The sequence below is a fragment of the Anomalospiza imberbis genome, unplaced genomic scaffold (assembly GCF_031753505.1).
Source record: "Anomalospiza imberbis isolate Cuckoo-Finch-1a 21T00152 unplaced genomic scaffold, ASM3175350v1 scaffold_139, whole genome shotgun sequence".
Lineage (NCBI taxonomy): Eukaryota > Metazoa > Chordata > Aves > Passeriformes > Viduidae > Anomalospiza > Anomalospiza imberbis.
The window spans coordinates 176,576-184,914 of record NW_027099774.1 but is presented as its reverse complement, the minus strand read 5'-3'; the positions used below and the strand labels follow the sequence as shown (position 1 = coordinate 184,914).

General features: G+C 49.1%; 1 long non-coding RNA gene across 1 annotated transcript; it reads right to left on the bottom strand.

Moving 5' to 3' along the window:
* Window positions 1–647: 647 nt before the first annotated feature.
* LOC137466103 (uncharacterized) lies at window positions 648–1,323 on the bottom strand. The gene is made up of 2 exons (XR_010994988.1): window positions 1,213–1,323; window positions 648–1,097 (listed from the first exon to the last, which is right to left on the bottom strand). It is a non-coding gene; the product is annotated as an uncharacterized lncRNA (long non-coding RNA).
* Between the last annotated feature and the right edge of the window lie 7,016 nt (window positions 1,324–8,339).

The window sequence follows — 8,339 nt, the reverse complement described above, 5'->3', positions numbered from 1 at the left end:
TTCTTCTGTAAAAGTAAACACAACAGAATCCTGCCCCCGAGAGGCAGAAAAGTTAGAATGATGGAATTATCCAGCATGTATTGATCCGATGCTCTTTCCCTAGAGCACCAGAGGCTTCCCATGGATATTTATTCAGAGGGGGTTTTAGCACAAGTGGTACTAGCCCTAGAGTAAGGGAGGTCCAGCAGCACAGGTTGGCCAGGGTAATGTGCTGGATTGTTGGGATCATTTGGTGCACAGCAGAGGAGTCAGAGTAGATACAGACAAGAGAGGTATTCTGTGCCACACGCTGGGAAACACTCCAAACTGCTATCAGCTCCCCAGCCTGAGCACTGCTTTCTCCCCCAGTAATAACTAGTTCACCAGAGGAAAAGTGGGGGGCTGTTGCCCTGTATCTCCACACCTTCCCCTCTCGTTTTGCAGAGGCATCAGTGAACCAAGAATTTGCTGATTGTTCAGGGGAGAAAGGAGGGGCTACTTTGATTCCAGAGGCAGGTTTGTCATTGCTGCTATCCAAGCTCTCAGTTGCATCATCAGGAGCACACAGCAGCCTGGAGGGTGAGGAATGCTGGATCTGTACCACTGTGTGCTCATCCTTCACCTTAATGTGGAGCTGCCCCCAAAGTGGCCATGTATCACTTTTACAGTTCTCCTATTGGGTATATCTTGGAGCAGCTGTTATATGTGGCTTTCCATGGTGATCCTGTGGGAAGCAGCCATTTGCCTGCTGTGATATCCACACAACTAATACTAACTCCTCATTCTCTTTGGTTTTATTAGGTTTTTTTATCTATTTGTTTGATTGGTTTGCGTGGGTTTGTTTGTTTGGGTTTTTGTCTGTTTTGGTTTGAGCTTTATGTTTGCTTTTTTATGAATGACTGGTGAAGTTGGCATAGCCAAACTCAAGAAAATGTAAACCAGGCTTGACTTTCCAGAAATTATTTTTGGCCGGGTTTAGCTGCATCCTCCAGTCTCAGGATCACCGGTGTATTTGCAGATTTTGCTCTGCATCATCAGCCTGCCCAGACTCTGCTCGGTGTTTCACAAATGGAGAAGACAATGGACATTGTGCCAAGCTTCCTTGCAAACAGCAACACCTGCATCAGCATGACAGAAAAGAAGGAAAAAAAAAAAAAAAAAGAAAATATTCACTGGTTAGAACACAGCCAGTGTCCCACCATCTTCCCCTCCACTGTTATTATAGAGGCAAACCTGGGCCTAAAGCTTCCACCTCTCAGTTCCTGATGCTATTTGACTTCAGCCTTGACTCCCCCTGATCTACCTGACTGCTGTCCAAGTGGGGCTGGGGATGCTCAGCCTGGAAAGAGGAGACACTGGCGAGGCCTCCCTGCAGCTCTGCAGGACTGGAAGGGTCCCACAGGAAAGACGGGGACAGTGTTCAGCCAGGTCCATGGCAACAGGACAAGGGGGGATGGCTTTCAACTGCAGGAGGCTGATTGAAGTTGGATCTGAGGGAGCTGCTCTTTTACACTGAGGCTGCTGAGGCACTGGCCCAGGCTGTGGATGCCCCATCCTTGGCAACAGGGCTGTGAGCAGCATGGGCTGGGGAAGATTGCTCAGCTCGGAACAAGATGCTCTTTAGATCCACTGTGATGTCACAGATGTGATGTTCCAGATGGAACCTCCAGCGTCCAGCAAAGAGCACAACACAACCACTGGCCCTTGTGTCAGCCCACCCTGTGCCAGCCCTCGTGCCAGCTCACCCTTCATCATGCTCCCTGTCACCCTTCTCGTCACCTGCGCCCTGATGCTCCCATCAGTCCTGAAAGCTCTCTGTTGCCTGGATTTTGTCATCCGTCCCTGCAGGATGCTCACATTTGTCCTGAGGAAGGTACGGTGCCATTCCATGGAGGTGGACACCCCCCGGCTGCCCGGCTGGGCTGGAGTTCTGTGGGGATGGGGTGGGACAGGGACCCCACTCTGAGGTGTTGCTACCTCTGCAGGCTGTCACAGACAGAGAGGACGAGATGGAGGTGGACATGCAGGCTGATAGAGAGGAGAAGATGGAAGTGGATGGAGAAGAGAGTGGAGACGATGCAATGGAAGTGGACATGGAGATTGATACAGAGGAGAAGATGGAAGTGGATGGAGAAGAGAGTGGAGAGGAAGAGATGGAGGTGGACATGGAGATTGATACAGAGGAGGATATGGAAGTGGATGAAGAAGAGACTGGAGAGGAAGAGATGGAGGTAGATATGGAAGAGGAGATGGACGTGGAAATGGAAGAGTACCTTGAGGACATGGACATTGATGAGAAAGATGAGGAAGAGGCCATGATCTTGGGATGAAGACCAATACCAGCAGCAGGACAGGCATGTGGTCCCCACAGGCAGAGCGGGTCCCCTGCTGCCAGGCTGGGACTGGGCTGGGTGGTCCCTGCTCAGGGATGTGGGACCCGGTGCATTGGGTTCTGGTGGCCATCCCCAGCCTGTGCTGCGCTTGCTGGGCCAGCCTGGGGGCACATGGAAGAGCCCTCTCTGACTGATTGGAGTGACTGTGCCTCTTGCTTTTCCTCAAGGACCGATGGAGATCCCGGACAGAGACGCCACCCTTTTGTACATACGTTGTAGAGTTTGTTGTTGTCTTTAGGCCATAGGTTTCAGGGCTTCTTTTTGTCTTCTGTAAATATGTTTCATTGACTTTTGTTGGATATGCTGTTGTGGTTTGACATGGAAGTGAATTCTTTCAGGAAGTTAGGTCAAACCAATCAGTAGTCAAGTTTGGATATTGGCACCTTAAGTGGCCACTAAAGGTGTGGATACGCCTCTGAGAACACAGGGGGTTAAAAGCAGGAACTCCCAAGAGCTCGCTCTCTTTGGTTCTGGTCAGGGTGCTGTGCAGATCTCCCCTGCTCAGCCATGGGGCTGGGTGGGGGAGGGGAAGCCATGTGGCCTGGTCGAGGTGAGCCGAGGGGGCTGAAGGACTGGAACCGAGCCAGCTCCTGTGGACAGAAGGGTGGAGAGAAGTGGAGATGTCTTTGTCATCCCCCCCAGCGGGAAGAGGCAGAAAGTGCGGATGGCACCTGTAACTTTGCCGGCGCGGAGGAGAAGGAGAGGGGGGGGAATGCACCCAGCCTTGGCCTTGGGAATCGGCTGCTGGGCAGAGATATCAGCCGTCCAGGGAGTCTGAGCTTTTAACCCTTTCCTGAGAAATGAAGGCTTTGTAAAATATTACTCCTCCTTGATTTGAAGTAGAAGAGAGACAGTCTGGGATCCGAGATGATGGAAGAAGAAATTCTTGAGTTGGAAGGAGATGATGGAGTGGCTTGTGGCTGGACTTTTCTTGTTAGCCATAGACTGAACCAAATTCTCCTGACAGAAGCTGCACTTAGGGGGGTGGTTTGGTGAGCCAAGAGACTTGTATTAGTGATTACCAGCAGAGGATTAGAGAGAACAGAGGAGAGTTGGAGGAGAAAGTGTGGAGAAGCCCTCTATCTTCAAGGAAGAAGAAGAGGAGAAGAAGACCTCTGTTCTTGGACCCTCAGCCCCAGGGGAAAATGGGGGGGACTGTAGTCCCGCAATGAGAAACTGAACTGTTGTCTCTTTTGGTCCATGGCAAAGCATCCTTAAAGGAGCCCTATGAGCAGTCTGTCCATGCATGGTGGTGAGAGCACTGTGACATGGAGAGGAGAGTTTCACCACGGCAGATTTTCTCCGGGCAGTTGCCATGTGTGACATGGAAACACAAGGGTGGCAATTGTGTTTCCTGGGGGGTCTGTGGCACAGGGGAGACTCCTGTCTCCCTTGAAAGATTGAGTATTTGAATATCTGAAGGGTGGCAACTTGATCAGGATCCCGGGTGGTGTCTCACTGTGGTTCCATTTGGAAATTAGGTGGGAATTAGTTGGGAGGAGGAAGAGTGTTTTGGAAGGTCTTCGTCCAGGATTGAGTGTCTGTGTTTTTATAGTAGTAGTAGTTTAATAAAGTTCTTTTCTTTGTTATTAAGCTTGAGCCTGCTCTGCTCTGTTCCTGATCACATCTCACAGCAATTATTTTAAAAAGTGCATTTTCATGGGAGCGCTGGCATCGCGCCAGCGTCAAACCATAACATATGTTCTTAGGTATATACGTTCTATAGATTGTTGTTGTTACAAATATTCTCACAATGTAAATGTGTTCTGTGTTTTCATTGCTGTTTTTCTGAAAAGAAACAAGCTTTATTTTTCACACCCCAGTTCTCTTTCCATTTGCATCAGGCACAGGATCCCGAGAGGATCTGGGGGTACCCGGGTGATGCCGATGATGGTGATGGGGACCCCGTGCTGGGTATAAATTTCATGATTAATTCCTGGGGGGGGTTTGTCTATATCCAGGGTTTTTGGGGTCCCGGTGGATTTTTGGGGGTTCCCAAGGGAGTTTTCAGGATTCCCAAAGGGGGGGATCGGGCGATCCCAGGGGGAACCCAAGGCTGGTTTGGGGTACCTTCCGGTGACAGAGATGGGGAACCCCTGCCAGGGACGAACCTTCTCAGGGGGGTCTGAGCGGTGCTGGGAGGTCTTGTGGGAATTTGGATGTCCTGGGATGGTTTGGGGGGTGTCTGTGTGGGGTTTTTGCGGTCTTGGGGAGTTTTTGGAGGGCCTAGGGGATGGTTTTGGGGTCCCGGGGAGGTCTGGGTGTCCCGGGGGGTTTGGGGGTCCCGGGAGGGTTTGGGGGTTCCTGGGCGATGCCGGTGACAGAGCTGGGACCCCGTGCCGGGTATGAACCTTCTCACTGCGCACGGGCAGTGTCAGCGTGTTCAGGGAGATCCTGGGGGGCCCGGGGGTCACCCCAAAACCCAGGGGACCCCAAATGCTCAGGGACCCCCCCAAACTCCCCTCACCGTTGGATCTGCTACAGGCAGGGGGGCACCAGCACTCGGCCCCCACCCTCACCATCACAGGGGGCTGTGGAAGAAATCTGGGGGTGCACGGACAGGTCAGGGGGACCCCCAAAGTCCTGGGAAAGGGGGAACACAGGGGAACTCCCAGGAATCCCCACTGGGGGCTTAGGGGAGATCCAGGAGGAGTTTGGGCGAGCTTAATTGTGTCACTATCGTCAGCAAAGGGGATTGCAAGGGTCCCCGGTGTCCCCATTCCCTGCAAAAGGTGGTTTTGGGTTAAATCATTATTGGAGTACTGTAAGTAAGAGTTGAATTTTTTAATTTCATTTTTATTCTATTTTATTTAAATTAAAATTTATTGATTTGTAGTTTTATTATAACTCGTTGAGAGGACAGCAAGGACATTCAAGGGTAGGAACATTTTTTCCTGGCTGGTGACTGGAATTTCAGACCCTGGCAGTGTGTGCAGAACCACACAGACTGGGATCAAACATGGGCTGGGATCACCTGGACTGAGATCCTATGGACTGGGACCATATGGAATGGGACCATAGGGATCAGGACGGTACACACTGGGATAAACTGGGTTGAGATTATATGGACTGGGACCACATCGACTGGGATTGCACAGACTGGGATCCCATGGACTGGGAAAAATCATTGGCTACCATTGGCTACCATCCACATATAAAGGTGGCCACCTCAAGTTCTCTTGATCCTTTTTGGGTGTCCCATCCCCCTCTTTCCCCCGCCTTCCCCATCGTTCCCCCAATCCCCGCTCCCCTCCCCCGTGTTTGGTTTTGGGGGTTCCAGGCCCCTCCTGCTCCATGGGGGGGTCCCGATCCCTCTTTGGTTTAATTTGGGGCCCCCGACCCCTTCTCACCGCGACCCCCGCGGCCGGGGGGGCTTCCAGCACCACCAGTGCCACCAGTCCGGCCCCAGCTGCCCCCGCACGCCCCATCCCCATCCCCAGGGTCACCTCCCCCCTCCCCAAATTCCGCTCCCGGGGAGCGCTGGGCGCTGCGGGTCCGCCTGGCGACTGAGGAGTCATCGAGAACAAGCGATCTGATTGGCTGGAAATGGCCCCGCGCAGTCTCTGATTGGCTAGCGCATTGAGAAGCGTTTTGATCTGCCTGGCAACCGATGAGTCAGAGCTACCCGGGCGCTGATTGGCTGAAAATCGCCGGCCCGGCAACTGAGTTGTCAGCAGCGCCGCGCGCTCTGATTGGCCAGGAGCTGTTTTGGGGTGGGGACGGGGGGAACTGGGGACCCCCCGGAGCCTCCCGGATAGCTCTGAAAGACCAACACTGAGATTTCTCAACAAATGCTTGTCTGTTACAGTGAAACCAACTTCCTGAGTGTAAATTATTCACATTCAAGGGTAAAAGGATCGGAGTGGATGACCCAGAAGATTAGGACATTTTCTTGCATGGCACTTTTCTCCTTCTGCAGGACAAGCTGTTTCTGTTATTTGGAGATCAAATTTGCCAAGAAAGTTAAACTCAGCCAAGAGATCTAAAGGCCTTTTTGGATCACTATTTTGCTGCTCTCCCTATTGCTGTTATCAAAAAGCTTCTTCTAGATTTCCACATCATTAGTTCAGACCAGAAGCACAAAATACAGAATTCAGGGCTTTCAGATGATCAGCCACCACAGATTCCAAACTATGACTTGCACCAAATGGGAAATGGGCACCTGAACTCAGAACCTTCTTTCAATGCCAGTCACACCACCCATGATGGAACTGTCTTTGGGTTTGTGTTTTAGGGATGTTCTTTCCTCATCTGCAGTGCTCATTGAGTAGCCTGGGAAATTCTTAATGCTCTGTAATTGATGCTGTTACCCAATAGTAAAAAGTAGAATTGCTCAGGGTTACACATATAGGGGAAAGTAAGAAATAATTGGAATTGAACTAAGAGAACTTTCTTCCTAAATCAAAAGACACCATTTGAGGGAACAGTACGTTACAGGTTCACCCTTTCTGTGAATTGCCTCATACATTTTTAGGTAAAACAGTGAAATCTGCTATTGCTTCTATCTTCCTCTTTAAGATGCAAATCCCCTGAAGTAGCCACAGAGGTGAATTAGTTAGCACCCTCACTTAGGGGTCAAATTCATCCATTTCTGCATTTTCTAGAAACCTTGGAATTTGGAACTCTGTCCTAACCCTGCCTATTATACATTCCCAGCTATCAGCAGCAAGTCTCTGGGCTGCTTTTTTTCAGTCTTTCTCATTATGTATTTTGATGCATGATTCATACAATATTTGATTTACCCCTTCATTAACTTGCCTCAAACAGAGAAGGTTGAATGCTATTAGGTCAATAGCATTTGAAAAATTTCCTTCTTTTTGGTCGATCTATTCAGTGAATCAATATTCTTCCTACTCATCCAGTTCTACTCTCAAGGGAAGTCAGATGTTCATGGCCCTGACCTTAAATATTGGCCCTTAGCACATCACTTAAAATGATAGACAGTAATTACCGAATTGGTGGACAGAACTGTCAGCTGAGAAAAAAAACAGGGAGAGACAAAGGTGATTGGAAAAAAAAAATCACAGACACACTGAGATCAGGCTAACAGGATCTCACAAAAAGAGTGATATGTTGTAGCTTGCCTCTGATAACAAATACTTTGGAATCTAATACTTTTATGAAAGCCTATGTATGTTTCGGGCTGGAAATTCTGATTATAAAGAACTTTGATTCAACTCCTTGTATATCAGACACATTATCCCTTCCCCCCATCAACTCTTCCAGTCAAACCCTTGGAAGCTTAAGAGCTTTAGGCTCATCTTCACGAGACCAAAAAGATACTGCTGCTATCTGGTATGAATTCAGACCAGACTCCAAGAAGAGAGCATCCTCTGAACTATCTTCAGCACCATTGCCTCATTTCAGATGAACAGAACTGATTTAACCTTTTAATTTTTACTCAAAACAAAAGAACAACAACAACAACAACCCAGGAGCTAGAGTGGTCACCTGAGCTCTTCAGTACCACAGGATCCACATTTGCACAGTTCAAGACTCATAGATTTAGGATTCTTAAGTCCTTAGTGATTCTGGTTACCCAGCTCATGAAGTCCTGAAAAGAACTAGGCTTGCATAGGGCAGGTGCTCTTACTCCAGCAAAGTCACATGGCTTCAAGATATTTGCTCCACTGCTTCCAGTCTTTGCTTTTAAAATTAAATTACAGCTAATAAAAATTTAAATCATCATTGAAAAGTATTCTCCCCCAGCATTTTTGTGGCTGGTAAACATTTTGTTGGCACAAGGCATTTTGCAAAAGAGACATTCTTGTCGCCCTGATTTCTTAGGAATTTCTAAAGCCTTCTGAATTTACATTCTTGTAGAGAACTTTCTCACGCAACTTTCTGTAAACAAGCTATTGTTTTGCATTCTTTCATAGAGGCGGAGAAATTTGATGTAGTGGTAGTTTGTCCAGTGTCATTGGAGAGGTGGCGCGTTCACCTTCCAATCCACTGGCACCTTTTGAG